Genomic DNA, 17,258 nt, shown 5'->3' on the forward strand with positions numbered 1-17,258 from the left:
CCAAATTGTTTTGATTCATTTCTCTCAAGTGGAATCTTCCCTTTCTCCACTGTATTTCATCCACCTCAAACATCTTTGAAACATATATTGGCATAAAAATTCAATTGATCAGAACAAGTGTCAGGCTAGATCTGAGCTCATTTTGTAGAAGATAAAAGAAATATCTGGCATAAATAGAAGTTAATATTATATTCTTATAATACTTTGTATTTGGCTTACTTAAAAAAAATTGAAATAAAGTGTTTCCCAGGTTCTGTAATATACCGTGATGACTTTTCATTATATTTGCAGAATGAATAGAATAAAAGAAATTGTATTATTATATAAGTGCCTTTCATGTGTACTGAATGAAGATTTACTGCATGATAAACAACAAATGATTGTTTTATGATCTAATAGCCATAGACATCTGAGCACACAGCTTCAATAAATGTGTGATGAAGCCAGGCCGCCTGAAGTCTTCAATTAAGGAAAAAAACATAGCCTTCAGGTCATGTGGGGAGAATAGAAAACTGCATTGCAATTAAGGTTTCCACTGGGAGAAATAGCTCAATCTAATTTCATTTATAAATAACAAAAGGAACAATGATAGCAATTTATCATCAGTCAGTGCCAAGAAAATACACTGAAGGAGATAACCAGAAAGATTAAACACAGACTAGTGTGTGTGCTGGGTGGGGTGGCTAAACCAAAACTAAGTGTGGCAGGTTTGGGGGGGCATTCAAGCCTGCTTATAGTTTCATTCTCACTTTTAAAAATCAAAACTTTGGCTGAGCACAATGACTCACGCCTGTAATCCCAGCACTTTGGGAGGCTGAGGAGGGCGAATCACCAGGTCAGGAGTTAGGAAACCAGCCTAGCCAATATGGTGAAACCCCGTCTCTACTAAAAATACAAAAGTCAGCCAGTCATGGTGGTGCATGTCTGTAGTCCAAGGTACTCAGGAGGCTAAGGCAGAAGAAGCGCTTGAACTCTGAGGGCAGAGGTTGCAGTGAGCTGAGTTCGCACCACTGCACTCCAGCCTGGGCGACAGAGCAAGACTCCGTCTCAAAAAATAAAAACTTTAAAACATGTTTTCCATATTTATTGACAAATTAAAACTGTGTATATGTAAGGTTCACAATGAGATGTTATATGTATACATTTGTGAAATGATTACCACAATCAAGCTAACTAACATATCCATCACCTGTTTATCAGTTGTATTTTGGGTGAGAAGAGTTTTTATCTCTGAAAATTTCAAGTACATAATATGTTATTATTAACTATATACATATGTACTGATATATATAAGGTCTCCACACTTGTTTATCTTATAACACAAAGACTGTATCTTTTAACCAATATCTCCCTTTTCCCCCACCCCCTCCATCCACTGGTAACTAACCATCAATTTACTTTCTGTTTCTATGAGCTCAACTTTTTCTCGATTCCACATGTAAGTAAAATCATGCCATATTTGGCTGTGTCTGGCTTATTTCACTTAGCATAATGTCTTCTAGGTTCATCCATGTTATCACAAATGGCAGGATTTTCTTCCTTTTTTAAGGCTGAATAATATTTCATTGTATATACATAGTACAATCTATTTATCCACTCATCCATAAACAGAAACTTAAGTTGTTTCTATATTGTGGCTACTGTGAATAATCCTGCAATGAACGTGGGTATACAGATAGCTTTCGGGGATAATTATTTAATTACCTTTGCATATATACCCAAAAGTAGATTTACTGGACATATTCTATTCTATTTTTACTTTTTTGACAAACCTCCATATTTTTTCTGCAATGGCTTTACCTATTTACATTCCCATCAACAGTGCATCAGAGTTCCTTTTTTAGCACATCCTTGATAACATATGTTATTTTTTGACTTTTTGAGAATAGTCATAACAACAGGTGATTAGTGATGTTATATGCCTGTTGGACCTTTTCAATGTCTTCTTTGGGGAACTGTCAATTCAGGTCATTCGCCCATTTTAAAAATCACGTTATTGGGTTTTTTTGCTGTTGAGTTGTATAACTGGCTTATATGTTTTAAATATTAGCCTCTTATCACATGGATATATAGTTTGTTAATATTTTTCTCCCATTCCATAAGTTGCTTTCTCATTCTCTTAATAGTTTCTTTGGCTGTGCAGAATTATTTTAGTTTGATGCAGTGCATCTTGTTTATTTTTGTATTTGCTGCTGGTACTTTTGGTAATGTGCCCCAAAAATCATTGCCAAGATCAATTTCAAGGACCTTTCCTCCTATATTTTTTTCTAGGAGTTTCACAGTTTCCAGTCTTGTGTTCTAGTATGTCATCCATTTTGTGTTGATCTTTATGTTTGATCTAAGATAAGGATCCAATTTCATTCTTCTGCATGTGGATTTCCAGTTTTCCCAACACCATTTATTGAACAGACTATTCTTTCTCCATTGTCTATTCTTGTAAGCTTTGTAGAAAATGAGTTGACTGTGTATGTGTTGGTTGATTTATGAACTCTATTCTGTTCCATTGGTCTGTGTGTCTGTTTTTATGCCAGTGTCATGCTATTTTGATTGCTATGGCTTTGTAATATAATTTAAAATCAGGAAGCATAATGCCTTCACCATTTTTCTTCTTGCTCAAGATTGCATTAACTATTTGGGGTCTTTTTGTGGTTCCACACAACTTTTAAGCTATTTCTTCTATTTCTCCTAAATGACTCATGAATACTCATTAATTCCTTTGATTAACTAGAGATTTGAAGAAATTTCACAGTTACTGTGGGCATCATTATGTGTTTCATATAAGAAAGCAATGTATTTAGTCTTATCAATTTTACGTTCCAAAATTATTCTCCATTATTTTCTTATTTACACTTTTTAAATGTTTAAAGAATGTACAATCTTTAATCACGGTCTACCTTAAACAATATAATACCTTTTTACATGTAGTGTATTACACCATACAACAAAACATTTCTACCACCACACAATTTCTACCTTCCATACTTTTTGGTATTACTGATATAAGTTTTACTTTTACATGTTATAGATACATAATGCATTGCTATTAATTTTGCTTTAACAATTAACTTTTAGAAATACTAACATTTTTAAAAATAAATCCATCTCTACTTTGATTTTACCATTTTCAGCTCCATTACTTGTGTAGATAGATTCAAGTTTGTGTGTGGTTGGTTGGTTGGTTGGTTGGTTGGTTGGTTTTGAGACGGAGTTTCGCTCTGGTTATCCAGGCCGGAGTACAATGGAGCAATCTCGGTTCACTGCAACCTTCACCTCCCAGGTTCAAGCAATTCTCCTGCCTCAGCCTCACAAGTAGCTGGCATTACAGAAATGTGCCACCATGCTTAGCTAATTTTTGTAATTGTGGTGGAGACGGGGTTTCTCCTTGGTCAGGCTGGTCTTGAACTCCTGACCTCAGGTGATCTGCCCACTGTTGGCCTCCCAAAGTGCTGGGATTTCAGGCGTGAGCCACCACGCCCAGCAATTCATGTTTTTTTTACTAGTGTCACATTCTTTCTGCCTAAAGAAGTTTCATTAATTTTTTTTTTTTAATGTGGGTCTACTGGTCTCCTTGTTTTCCTTCTCTGAAAAGTCTGTTTTTCTCCTTCAATCTTTGAAGATAGGAAGAAAAAAAATAAGAAAAACTACATATAGAATCTGGGTGGGTTATTTTTTTCTTTCAGCATTAAATGTTTCAGTCCACTGTCCTCTTGCCAAGAAGGCTGTTGTATTTTTTTTTTTTTAACTTTTGTATTAAGTTCAGGGGTACATGCGCAGGTTTGTTACATGGATAAACTCAAGTCACAGGGTTTGTTGTACAGAATACTTCTTCACCCAGAAGTTAAGCCTAGTACTCAATAGTTATTTTTCCTGATCCTCTCCATTCGCCTATCCTCCACCCTGAGGTAGGCCCCAATGTCCATTGATTCCCTCTATGTGTCCATGTTTTCTCTTCATTTAGCTCCCACTTGTAAGTGATAACATGTCTATCACATTTTTTTATCCAGTCTACCACTGATGGGCATTTAGCTTGATTACATGTCTTTGCTATTGTGAATATTGCCGCAATGAACATATGCATTCTGGTGTCCTTATGATAGAGCAATTTATATTCCTTTGGATATGTACCCAGTAGTGGGATTGCTGGTTAGAAGGGTAGACCTGTTTTTAATTCTTCGAAGAATTGCCACACTGCTTTGCATAAGGTTGAACTTATTTACAATCCTACCAATAGTGTATGTGTTCCTTTTTCCTCCACTACCTCACCAGCAACTGTTTTGGTGGGTGTTTTTTTTTTTTTTTTTGGCATTTTAATAATCCTGACTGATGTTAGATGATACCTCATTGTGGTTTTGATTTGTATTTCTCTAATGAGCAGTGATGTTGAGCTTTTTTTTCCACGTTCTTGTTGTCTGCGTGTATATTTTCTTTTTATCTCTGTTCCTCCATGTGTAATGTGCCTTTTGTCTCTGGCTACCTTTAAGGTTTTCTTTCTCCCTCTGCATTTTGGTTTTGAACACTTTGAATATGTTGTGTCTAGGAGTTTTTAATTTACTACTTTGCTATTTAAAAAATAGTTTGCTTGATGTTCTCTGATCTTTGTTAAATTATGGTTTCATGTGTCTCTCATTATTTTCATATGAATCTCACTTATTATTTCTTCAGATACTACTTCTGCCTCATTATCTTTCTATTCCTTGTGGGATTTATTTACATGTATGTTGGACCATCTGATATAGACCAGTGCCAATATATTCTATTATTTTCTTTTACACTTTACTTTTCCTTTATGTTTTAGTTTGAATAATGTCTATTGTCATTTCCTCAGTGTCACATATCTTTCAAACTTCATCAACATTTCTTCAAGTTCACTGATTTTTTCCTCAGCTGCATTGAGTGTTTGCCAAACCTGTTGAAATATCATCATCTTTCTTACCATGATTTTTCTTGTTTACATTTTCATTTTACCTTCTGTCATTGTTTTACTCTCTCTGCTGAAAATCTTCATCTGTTTTTGCATGTTTTTGATTTTTTTCACTAATGCTTTTAAAAAAATAATCATAGTTACTTCAGATTTACTGTTTGGTAGTTCCAAAATCTGGGTCTTATGTACTTCTGGTTCTGTTGATTGCTTGGTCTCTTGCTAGTGAATTAATGTTCTGAAATTTTCTTATGTCTTTTCTTTTTTGCTGAAAATGACACTGTGTGTAGGGAGGTAGATAAGAAGGTAAATAATATTTATGCATTATTTTTCTCTGCAGGCATTTAGTGGGAGTTAATCTAAACTAGTGTTAAGCTGGGTAAGGGTTTTATTGTTGCTATGGTTACCATTGGTCTATCATAAGCTTCAAATTCCATTAGCCCTTACTTTTTGCTTAGGGTTTGGGGTTAGACCAACAGAGATTTTTTTTCAATGTTCCTTTTCTGTCTTCTACTTTTGACTTTCTCTCTGAGCCTGTGCATTTGAGAGGGTCACTTGCCATGTTTTTGTTATGCCCTTAGTGTTAGACTGCTGTCCTCTATCACTAGATCTCTTCTAACCTCATTGGAGGGTGAAATGTAGCTGTACACAGTCTACTGTCCTATTTCAGTCTCAATCTTAGGCAAGACCTGTGTTTAAGATTTTTAGAGTCTGGTTTTCTCAGTGATCTTGCATTGCTTCAACATAGAAGATGTCTAATGTTCTAGATTAAACGCGATTTCCTGTGCCTTCCCCAAAGGTAGCAGGCTTTTTCTTTTCTCTCTCTCCAAATATGATAAATGTTCATTAGTGTTCTGCAAAAGTACATGACAAGATTTGCTGCCCTTTCCTCAGTGGGATAAGCCTCCCCCTCTTCCACCCAACATCAAAGCTTTTATTCCTTAAGAAAGTGAAATCTGTACAGGGTTTTGTTTCCCCGAGCAGGAACTCTTTCCCTCTACAGGCCTATACCACTGGAACACTTTCTCTCTCACTACCTTGCTGCTAATCTTTCTTGTGAGCACCCAGTGAGATTCAAGAATAGCCTGCAGTTGAATGTGAACTTTCCTTCTGTCTAATATTCTCAGGCTCGGGCATTCATCCTCTAATAATCTGTTTGAGAAGTTAGGGGATAACTCCAGCTTTGTTCTTTTTGTTCAAGATTGTTTTGGCTATGTAGGGCCTTTTGTGGTTCTATAATAATGTAAGGATTTTTTAAATTCCTGTTAAAAATGACATTGGAATATTAATAGGGATCATAATGATCTGTAGATCACTTTGGGTAGTATGTACAGTTTCACAATATTAATTTTTTCAGTCCGTGAGCTGAATACTTTTCCATTTATTTATATCTTCTTTAATTTCTTTCATCTGTGTTTTATGTTTTTCAGTATGCAGGCCTTATACCTCCTTGGTTAAATTTATACCTAAGTATTTAATTTTTGTTGCTATTATAAGATTATTTTATTATTTTTTCAGATGGTTCATTATTAGTATTGGAAATACTACTGATTTTTGTATGTTGATTTTGTATCCTGCAAATTTACTGAATTCGTTTATCAGTTCTACCAGTTTTTGATATACTCTTAAGGATTTTCTATATGTAAGACCATACTGTCAGCAAGTAGAGAAAATTTCACTTCTTCCTTTCTTATTAGGAATCCTTTTCTTTCTTTCAACTAATTGTTCTGGCTAGGACATTCAACATTATGTTGAAAAGAAGTGGGCCGGGCGCGGTGGCTCAAGCCTGTAATCCCAGCACTTTGGGAGGCCGAGGCGGGCGGATCACAAGGTCAGGAGATCGAGACCACAGTGAAACCCCGTCTCTACTAAAAATACAAAAAATTAGTCGGGCGCGGTGGCGGGCGCCTGTAGTCCCAGCTACTCAGGAGGCTGAGGCAGGAGAATGGCGGGAACCCAGGAGGCGGAGCTTGCAGTGAGCCGAGATCGCGCCACTGCACTCCAGCCTGGGCAACAGCGTGAGACTCCGTCTCAAAAAAAGAAAAAAAAAAAAAAAAAAAAAAAGAAAAGAAGTGGTGAGAGTGGGCATCCTTGTCTTGTTCCTCGTCTTAGAGGAAAACTTTTCAAACTTTCACCATTGAGAATGATGTTAGCTATGAGTTTGTCATACATGACTTTCATTATGTTGAGGTATATTGCCTCTGTATCTAAACTGTTGAGATTTTTTTTTTTTCATGAAAGGACATTAAATGTTTTCAAATGCATTTTCTGCATCTTTTGAGATAATTATTTGATTTGTATCCTTCCTTTAATTGATGTGGTATATAGCATTTCTTGATTTGCATATGTTGAAACATTCTTGCATCCAAAAGATAAATCCCACTTGAGCATGATGAATGATTTTGTAAATTGGCTGTTGAATTTGGTTTACTAACATTTTATTGGGGATTTTTGCATCTATATTTATCAGGGATGTTGATGTTTCATTTTCTTTTTTCTGTGTGTGTGTTCTTTTCTGCCTCTGGTATTAAGGTAATGCTGGTCTTGTCAAATGAGTTTGGAAGTATTCTCTCCAGTTCAATTTTTTGGATGAGTTTAGATGAACTAGAATTATTTAAATGATTTCAAAACATAAAGTATCTCCCATCAAAACAACAAGCTACTGCAGTGAAAACAGACACACAAAATGGAACAAAATAGAAAGCCCAGAAATAAACCCACACATTTATGGTCAATTAGTTTTTGACAGAGTTACCAAGAACAAACAGCAGAGAAATGGTAGTCTCTTTGATAACTGGTGTGAGGAAAACTGGATATCCACATGCAGAAAAATGAAAAAGTACTCTTGTCTATTACCACATCAAAAAATCTACTCAATATAGATTAAGACTTAAAACTGTAAGCTTCACAACATTGGTCTGGGCAACAAGGTTTTGGATATGACCCCAAATACATAGGCAACAATAGCAAAAATAGACAAATGAGATGCAATCAAACTAAAGAGCTTCAGTGCGGTGAAGGAAACAACAAAGAAAAAGACAACCCACAGAATAATAGAAAATATTTGAACTCCATACATCTGATAAGGTATTAATATTCAAAATATAAAAACAACCATAACAATAGCAAGAAAATAAGCAACTCAATTAAAAAATGGGTAGAGGAGCTAAACTGAGAGTTCTCAAAAGATATACAAATGGCAAACAGGTACAATTTAAAAAGTGCTCGGGATCACTAATCATGAAGGAAATGCAAACTAAAACCTCAATGAGATATTGCCTCACACCTGATAGAATAGCTTTTTTTTGAAAAGATGAAAGATAACGAGTGTTGATGAGGAGGTAGGGAAAATGGAACTCTTATACTTTGTGTGTGGGAATGTAAATTAGTACCACCATTATGGAAAATGGTATGGAGGTCCCCCAATAAAAAAAAAAAATAGAACTACCACAATCCTATCTTCATCCTGCTTCCAGCTAAGTAAACTGGGCCTGTGCTTATGTTGTATCTATCCTTTCTGAAATTTTAGGCTAATTGCATATCTGTGACTTTAGCTCCCTATAAGTTCAAGAAAAACTATGATTTTGTATAATATCTAGAATTGTCTTGATAGTGTGATGACATAGGATGTGTGGCAATGTTCTTTAGAGCTTTCTATACACTAAGCAAAAATCAAAAGATATTTTGCAGGTAGTATGTTTTTTATAATAGCCATTAAGACAATAATAAGGCCGGGCGTGGTGGCTCACACCTGTAATCACAGCACTTTGGGAGGCTAACGCAGGCAGATCATGAGGTCAGGAGTTCAAGACCAGCCTGGCCAACACAGTGAAACCCCATCTCTACTGAAAATGCAAAACATAAGCCAGGCGTGGTGGCTAGTGCCTGTAATCTCAGCTACTTGGGGGGCTGAGGCAGGAGAATCACTAATAATAAATATTATAAGTTTAATTTTAAATCACTAAATTCTCAGAGTCCAGGTCAAACCTTATTTAAAAAGATAGAATCTAAGGCCAGTGTAAGTTTCAACATCATCTATAATTATATATTTTTGTAGAAATATTGTTATGACTAAAAATAGTTGAAGGGTTTGTGTACTACAAAAAGACAGATTTTAAGTACTTTATTTCTGAAAAAATATTTTAATTAGAAGGGGAATTTATGTTAAATAAAGTTTAAAAGAGAAGTATAATCAATAAACTATGCTTCCCATACCTTCACTGATTGCGGGTAAACTTCAAGAATATTTTTGAATTACAGTTCACACTAAAGACGGATGACTTAGATTTTCTTCCACCACTTAGTGAGCGTTGACAATATTTCTTCTGTATTTACTTCTTTGTCAATAGCATGTCTAGGACATTTCTGTCAAAAAGGTGGTCCTCAGAATATCAGTATGACTTCAGCTGGGAGCTTATTAGAAATACTGAATCTCAGGCCTCATTTCAGACCTGTATCACAATCTATATTTTAATAAGGTTCTTAGTTGATCTATATATACATAAGCTTTTAATATTTGACTAGTACTTTACTTGACCCTCAGTTTACTTTAATCACTGGTCAAATATTAAAAGCTAATGTATGTCACAGGTGTTATGGCCGTAATGGAATGTTTGATGAGTCACAACAACTTAGAAGGCACAGATTCTTTTGATTTTTTAAACTCAATGTGACCCAGCACAGCAAAGTACACCTTTCCACTGATAACGCCTTCTTAACAAGGGTTTCTCAGAAAAAAATGAAAGAAAAAGAAAATAGATTTTCTGAATTCAATCAATGAATTTGCTTTCTCTGAGTTGAATGACTCATCATGTTCCATCAAAGGTAGCGATAGAGATATATTATCAAGTATGAATGTACCTCCTATGTAAGAGATATAGGACGGCAATGGCAAGTCCTTGTCAAAAACTCAAATTGCTTCACCATTTTTTAATGCTAAAAACTTACTGTAGGCTAGGTGTGGTGGCTCATGCCTGTAATCCCAGCACTTTGGGAGGCCAAGGCAGGTGGATCACCTGAGGTCAGGAGCTCAAGACCAGCCCGGGCAACATGGTGTAACCCTGTCTCTACCAAAAATACAAAAATAAACTGGGCACAGTGGCACATGCCTGCAATCCCAGCTACTTGGGAGGCTGAGACAGGAGAATCTTTTGAGCCTGGGAAGAGGAGGTTGCAATGAGCCGAGACTGTGCCATTGCACTACAGCCTGGGCAACAGAGTGAGACTCCATGTCAACAAAACAAAACTTACTATAAATGTATTCAAAGATACAAATTAAGTATAATAGTCATGAAAGAATATCACCAATACCTAATTTAAAACACAAAATAATGAATAAAAATATATTTATTTGGTATGCTTGCATGCATTGAAAAGTACAATTAACAATGTTTTTCCTTTATTATATTGTAAATGGTGATGGCTTGGTATGGAATTAAAAATTATATAGACTCACTAAGTTGTATTTTAGATTGAATTGTCTTTTACTTTTCTCTGGAACAGTTTATATGTATGTATGTATGTGTGTGGGTGTATGTGCATGTGTAGTGTTATAAAATTATATATACAGTTTGTTAAATATATAAATAAGTTATACTTTTTCTGTATTTATATACATATATACACACACATACTATACACACACATACACACAGACACACATAAATATTCTCATTCACACACACAGTATATATATTCAGAGCCTCCAGAAAACCCAGGCTAATACAGGGATACACTCTCAATTAAAGTATGCACCATCAGAAGTATCACTGCCTGCAAAAGGCAATGCCAAATAACGTACTTCTGTCTTAGCATAGGCATTGGAATTTGCAAACACAATTCTATCTTTAGACACGTTTGGGTTTGAATTAACAAAATATAGGCAGTCTGGGAAATTAATTAATTTTATAAAAAGTTTATGATTTGACAGTATCCCTGAGCAACTAAGAGATAAGCAAGAAATTCCTCTTTAGAAGTAATTACATCCAGGACTTAAAGATGCCTTTGATGGAGATTCACACAACACGAATCCATGCAAAATAAAAGAGAAAAACCCATATGCTTGATATGACAAAAGGGACAGAACCAAGGTGATACAGTGGGTAAAGGACAGCATTTTCAACCAAGAGGGGTGGAACAGATGCTTATGTACACAACTAAAAACAGAAACTCAATCCTTGACCCTTACTTTGCAGCATGTATAGTAATTAACTCCAAATGGATCCTAGACCAAAATTAAAATCTTAAACTGTAAAATGTCTACAATAAAAAGATACAATTTTTGTGACCTTATATAAAGCAATGATTTGGGGGATTGGGCACAAAAATATACAAATTATTAAGAGATCAGTTAACTTCAAAGCTTCAAGGATCTCTTCAAAATGCACCACAAGATAAAAGGCAAGTCACAGACAGGAAGAAAATATTCTTAACACATTGTATTGACAAGGACTGGAATCTGGAATATATAAATAACTATTACAACTCACGTCAAAAATAGTTCAGTTTTTAAAAGTGTAAAATATCTGAAGTGATAGTTCAAAAAAGACTATTCATGCAGCTAATATATACCTTAAAAGAGGTACAATATCATTATTTATCAAATAAATGCAAATTAAAATCATTATGTGATGCCACTACATATCCACTAGAGTAGGCACAATTAAAAAGACCAAAAATACTCAGTGATGGCAGGGATTCAGAGCAACTGAGACTACAATACTTTGATAATTGTAATATAAAATGACATTGTCAGTTTGAAAAGCATGTTGGAAGTTTCTCAGGAAATTTAAAATGTACTTATTTCATGACCCAACAGGTCCATTCCCACATATTTGCCCAAGAAAAATGAAAACATATATTAACTCAAAGATCAACAGCTTTTATAGCAGTTAGCAAGAATGTACCTGTCTATTAACTAATGAATGATCAAACAAATACTCCTGTAATGGAATACTACTTTGAGATACAAAGAAACCTATTACTGACACTTACAACAACATAGACAGACTTGAAAATCATCATGCTAAATAAAAACAATCCAGACACAAAGGAGCATATAGCTATGATTCATTTATATTAAACTCAAGAGAAGAAAAGCCAAGCATAATAGTGGTAGCCTTAGGTGAGGTATGAAGGTCACTGAAGATGGGAGCAAGGGAAATTTCAGATGATAAATATTTTATATCTTAATTGTGGTTGTATTTACAAAAGTGTATATATTTGTTAAAACAATTTTATTTTGTCATTTAAATTATTTTCCACCACATTATTTTTTAAAATGAGTACTAAGTTTAAATATCAGATTACACTCATTTAAAGGAAAAAAGTAAATTGTAAAATAGATTTGAAAAGTGTCGAGAATGCAGACATATATACAAAAAGGAAAAACATATATATATATAAAGACAATGATAAGAACAATGGTGAAAAAACTTCCAGGAAAAGAAATTGGAAAAAACAAATATGGGCTATTAAATCTCTGAAGCGTTAATGACTAAAAATTGATGGAAGCTATAAACCCTTAGACACAAGAAGAACACATTTCAAACAAGATATAAATCTAAAGTATACTCAAACATATTGAAAAAATCTGTAGAATGTCAGAGACTAACAGAAGATCTTAAAAATATCAATGGAGAAAGAGAACCTTCCAGTAAAAAAATAAGAAAACAGTGAAAAACGTTATAGAAATTATTCCCAGCACCATCTTAACAGCAACAATGAATATTTTGGCATTTTGTCTCCTTTATTATAATATAAATTCTAAACCTCAAGAAAGTACATTTCGGGCTTGAAAGTATTAATAAAAATAGACGAACAGAGAGAAGAAAGCTAAATTTAAATAGAAGAAACATGTTCTTTTTCCAAATTGAATCAGCTCTGGCAAGATTGTACAGTATAGCTTTTAAAAAAACTTTACATCTCGGGTCAGAAAACATATGTACGAATAACTATGTTGATGGAAAATAAGTTGGTATACCCTGCCAAGTCAACTCCTCTGGCTCTATCGAAGAAAGCAGAGAGTTACAGAGTATTTAGAAAAATGGGGTTGTATATCTCTGGCACTACAAACCTAAGCTAATCCATGACAAAAATGAATACATTGCCTTTCCTCTCAAACTTGCTTCTTCCCTCAGTGAAACATTTTGCAAAACAACACAACTGTTCATTTAGTTAAGCAAGAAGATTATGAAACGTACTAATTTTTTCTGGCCCCTCATCTACCTTTATTCAATCTATTAATTGCTGCTGTATCCACCTGTGTAATGGGTCTCAAACTCTTTTTCCTTTGTTTTTCCTCTCCATTCCCATTTACATTGCTTTATTTGACATTTTGGCCTATTTCAATTAGCAATATATTAATTTATAACTGAATTTTTACCATAATAAATCTTTATTGTTTCAAAATGAGTTTTCTGAATTAAAATATGACCATTTAACTAACCCACATAAAATATCTTATGGCCTTATACTATGTGCAAAATATAATTAAAATCTGTAGTATATTTGATCATATTCACTTATGTTTAAATTGCTTTAATTACCAATATACTGGGGTTTGGTTTGTCCCATTTTGGAGCTTGTTCATTGTCCTTTAGAGCATTAGATTTCCTTACTGTGATTTTTACTGAAGAGTGCATTTTTTGTATTTGTCAGATTTACAATGAAATTTAAAACATATCAATAAAATTAAGAGTGTAGAAAGACATATAAGTCTTAAATATATGATCTCGAACATATATTTTAAATATAGGTCTTAAATATATATATTACTTTTTCAAATCATGCAGAAATACTTGGCCATGTGAACACATTTGTGTGGCCATTGTCAGGGAAGGACCCTTTTAAGTGAAGTTCTCTTTTCAGGTTTCCCCTACCCATCTCTGCCTGGGATGGGTACTAAGATTTCTAAAAGCAGAGCCAGTCGAGTATAATACTTAGCAGATGTGTTTCTGGAAGGACACTGCCGGTGTTCGAATGTGCCATTTATTAGCTGTGTGACTTTCATTGAGTTACTGAAACTTTGTGTTTATAGTTCTTATACTTGTATCAATAACAGCACCAAATCCATAAGGTGGTTTGAAGGAAAAGTGAGCAAACACATCTAAAACAATCAGAATGGTGCCTAGAAAATAGTTACTGCTCAATAAATGTTAATTATCATCACTATTATAACTTAAAATGTTATGCATAACAAATTCATCAATCACTTGGTATGGGTAAGAAAAGTGCATTTTTCAAGACTTAAATGGACCCAAACATTTACATCCTACAAACCTGCTGCAGGGAAGTAGTAAGGATATGTTGCAGCAATGGAAGGAATAAATTAAGAAAAGGGAAGACTGAGGTCCCAAAAAGAATGGTTCCATGGTAGAAATGCACCACAGAATGACAGGTGATTGGCTAAGAATACAAAACCACAGTGGAGCAGAAAAATTGAAGGTGAAGAGAGGGAAGTTCTAGCCAATAAAGAAGACTCAATAGGACTTCATTAGCTGGACAGTTTGTGAAAATAATTGACTATTATAAAGCCATGTATTTCATGAAAAAAGAATCTAAATTATTAAAACAGTATATAAGACTTATTTCTTAAATACATTGCTATGTTTCACAGTGAAAAATTTTGCATAAATATAATAATGTAAACTCTTGATCATGTTTTCTTATCATTAGACAAAAATTAAAGATATTGCTATGTAGTGTTCAAAGGACAGAACGTAAATCATTAACCTGGAAAATATAGCATTACAATAAAGATTGCAGCTATCTAGAGGTGGAAGCAACTTAAGAGAGCAGTAATGTTTATAGTGCCTTCATAATAAGTCAAGTGATAATTAATGGAATAAATATATTTGCCAAACTATTTAAGAAAATTAATGCAGCAGATAGAGTAATTAAAACAGGGATATACACATGGTGGGAAGATGTTTGGTTGTAAGGTCAAATAAATGAGCAAAGTTCTCATATATTGTAAATAGCTATTATCTGAAATTCATAAATTAAAATATATGAGAAAGAGTATTAAGTATTGATGTAGTGGTAAGTGACAGAAGAATGACCTAAAAGAGTCAAGGGAGCTTGCCTGGGGAACAGTAGTAGGAATTGGTAGATGTTGATAGTGGGAGGAAATGGAGTGCTTTTCTTAACGCTATTTTATTTTTCTTCTTAGAAATGTAAATATATTGCATTAATAATAACAGTAAAGATATTAAATGATAAATACATTTAATAACATACAAAAACATGTTTATCCATACTAGGAATCAAATAATTATGAAATTTAAAAAATTACATGGGATTCTTATTTTCTTTCAAGTTAGACAAAAATTTAAAATTTTGGTATAAATAAGAGCCTACAAGTGATAAGATGGGCATACAATGCTAGTGAAACTGTAATTTAAAAAATTTATATTTTATAGCAAATTAGCATTAAATGTTAAGCATTTTTAAATTCACTCTTTGTGGAAATCTGTTCTAAGTAAATAATCAGAAATTTAGATAAAATTAGACTAAATTAGAATGCAAATATTAATAATTGAAAATTAATTACATATTGCATCTGCAATTTTAAAATGCCTGTCTTGATTTGAAAATAAGAATTATATAAAATATTACACAATCAAGAAATTTAGATTATGCATTTAGAAAGTGAACTGCATTAATAAATTAGTTTAAAATAATAAAAACCAAATCAATGAACAATTTGTCAAATTTTCAGAATTATCAACCCTTCTCTCTTCATAATATTTGTAACGAAAAAAATAAAATTATGTGATCACAGGCTAATTATATTTGTTTTGTGTAAAGGAAGTTATTTGGGTAGATGATGTGTTTCCAGCATGTGCTCAAGCCATGGGAAATTGTTATTAATCTACTCATTGTAACTATGCAGTAGACTATATAATCTCATAAGGAAAAATAATTGACTATTTTGTTCTCACAGCTAAATTCTCAGGATCCAGGAAAGCCACTCTCTTAGCAGGGGTTCATAAGCACTTGTTAAATAAATGAATTAATTAATGAAGAACTTAGAACCACTTCTTATTTTTGCTGTTGGGTTTAGCAGAGTATTTTCTGACCAGGGAAACAAAGATTTGATCATGTGATGTACTGTACCACACCTGTGAGATCATAAGCGCCATCTATTGTATTCAAAATATTCTTTGTGTGGCTGGATTTTCTTAAGTCACTACAGTTTTACAGGCTGAGGCAGCTATGAAAACGTTAGGATCCAAGAATTTACTGAAACCTGGGTTAAGTAGATGACATTTCTACAATCCCTGGGCTGGATGGGAATATGAGCCAAATTTTACATATATCTACATGTAGCTATAACTAGCATAGAAGTGTCATATTAGTCTTAGTTTAAAGGTCATAAACACTTTCCTAATCTTCAGAATAGCTTTCTAAGAAATTAACATCTTCATTTTATTTTCCGAGCCATTCAAATTCTGAATACATTTAATGTATTTATTCAGCATTTTTGGCATATTCTACTGAGACATTAGCAATTTTATGAAACTGTTATACTGAGATCAGAAAATTAGAGAAGTAGACTCAGTGGAAAATAGAACAAAGAAAATATAGAACCTGTTTAAGCAAGATTGATCTAGGAAGGCTTTGATTGTGAGATGAGACAGAAAAACAAGATGACTAATGCACCTTATGCTAATCAGTTTTATTTGTAGTCACATATTGTACATTTACTAAATTCTCCATCTAAAATAAGTTAGAATATTAAAATAAATATCATAGATATATTTTGTTTACTTAGAATATTGAGTTTCATCATGGTACATATATATTTGAAAAGTCATAATGTCAGAACTTTATATTTATCAAAAGACTCTTTTCATAGCCCGTGTTTTTTTTCTTTTCTTTTTCCAAGAGAGTTAATAAAAAGCAAGAGAAAATTCACTGCAGCTGAGAAAAAGCAAACAGCTGGTACATAAACATGATTATAGATTCATTAGATCATGAATATATATCCACACTTACCTGCCATTCCAAGGTGAGAAAACTTTTAGTTATTGTCAAGGCCATGGTGTTGCAATAGCTCATTGGACTTGAGACTGCTTAAAATATTATAAGTAAGACATCTAAGGCAATCTTATGGGGAAAAGGGAGACAAACATAGCTGAAGCCAAGAAGAAAATAGAGCTACCCATATGGCTCTGTGAAACCACTGCCAATAAAATATATTCTCAGCAAATATAATTGCCTTTATTATAGGGATTGACTATAATTCTAAGTACTATGAAAACAACTCTCCTTTGTCTTGAAGTAGTCTAAGAAAACACTACTCTTCCCCTGGTCCAATATTAAGCCCACACCCATA

The 17,258-nt window shown here is 33.6% G+C and overlaps 1 long non-coding RNA gene across 1 annotated transcript in view; it reads right to left on the reverse strand.

Annotated features, from left to right (window-relative positions):
* The window catches only part of LOC135971030 (uncharacterized), a 328,545-nt gene extending 311,530 nt beyond the window's left edge, over positions 1-17,015 (reverse strand). Inside the window, exon 1 of the long non-coding RNA XR_010587055.1 lies at positions 16,919-17,015. This is a non-coding gene — a long non-coding RNA (uncharacterized lncRNA). The remainder of the gene's footprint in view (positions 1-16,918) is intronic.
* Between the last annotated feature and the right edge of the window lie 243 nt (positions 17,016-17,258).

This window comes from Macaca fascicularis, chromosome 5 (genome assembly GCF_037993035.2).
Source record: "Macaca fascicularis isolate 582-1 chromosome 5, T2T-MFA8v1.1".
Lineage (NCBI taxonomy): Eukaryota > Metazoa > Chordata > Mammalia > Primates > Cercopithecidae > Macaca > Macaca fascicularis.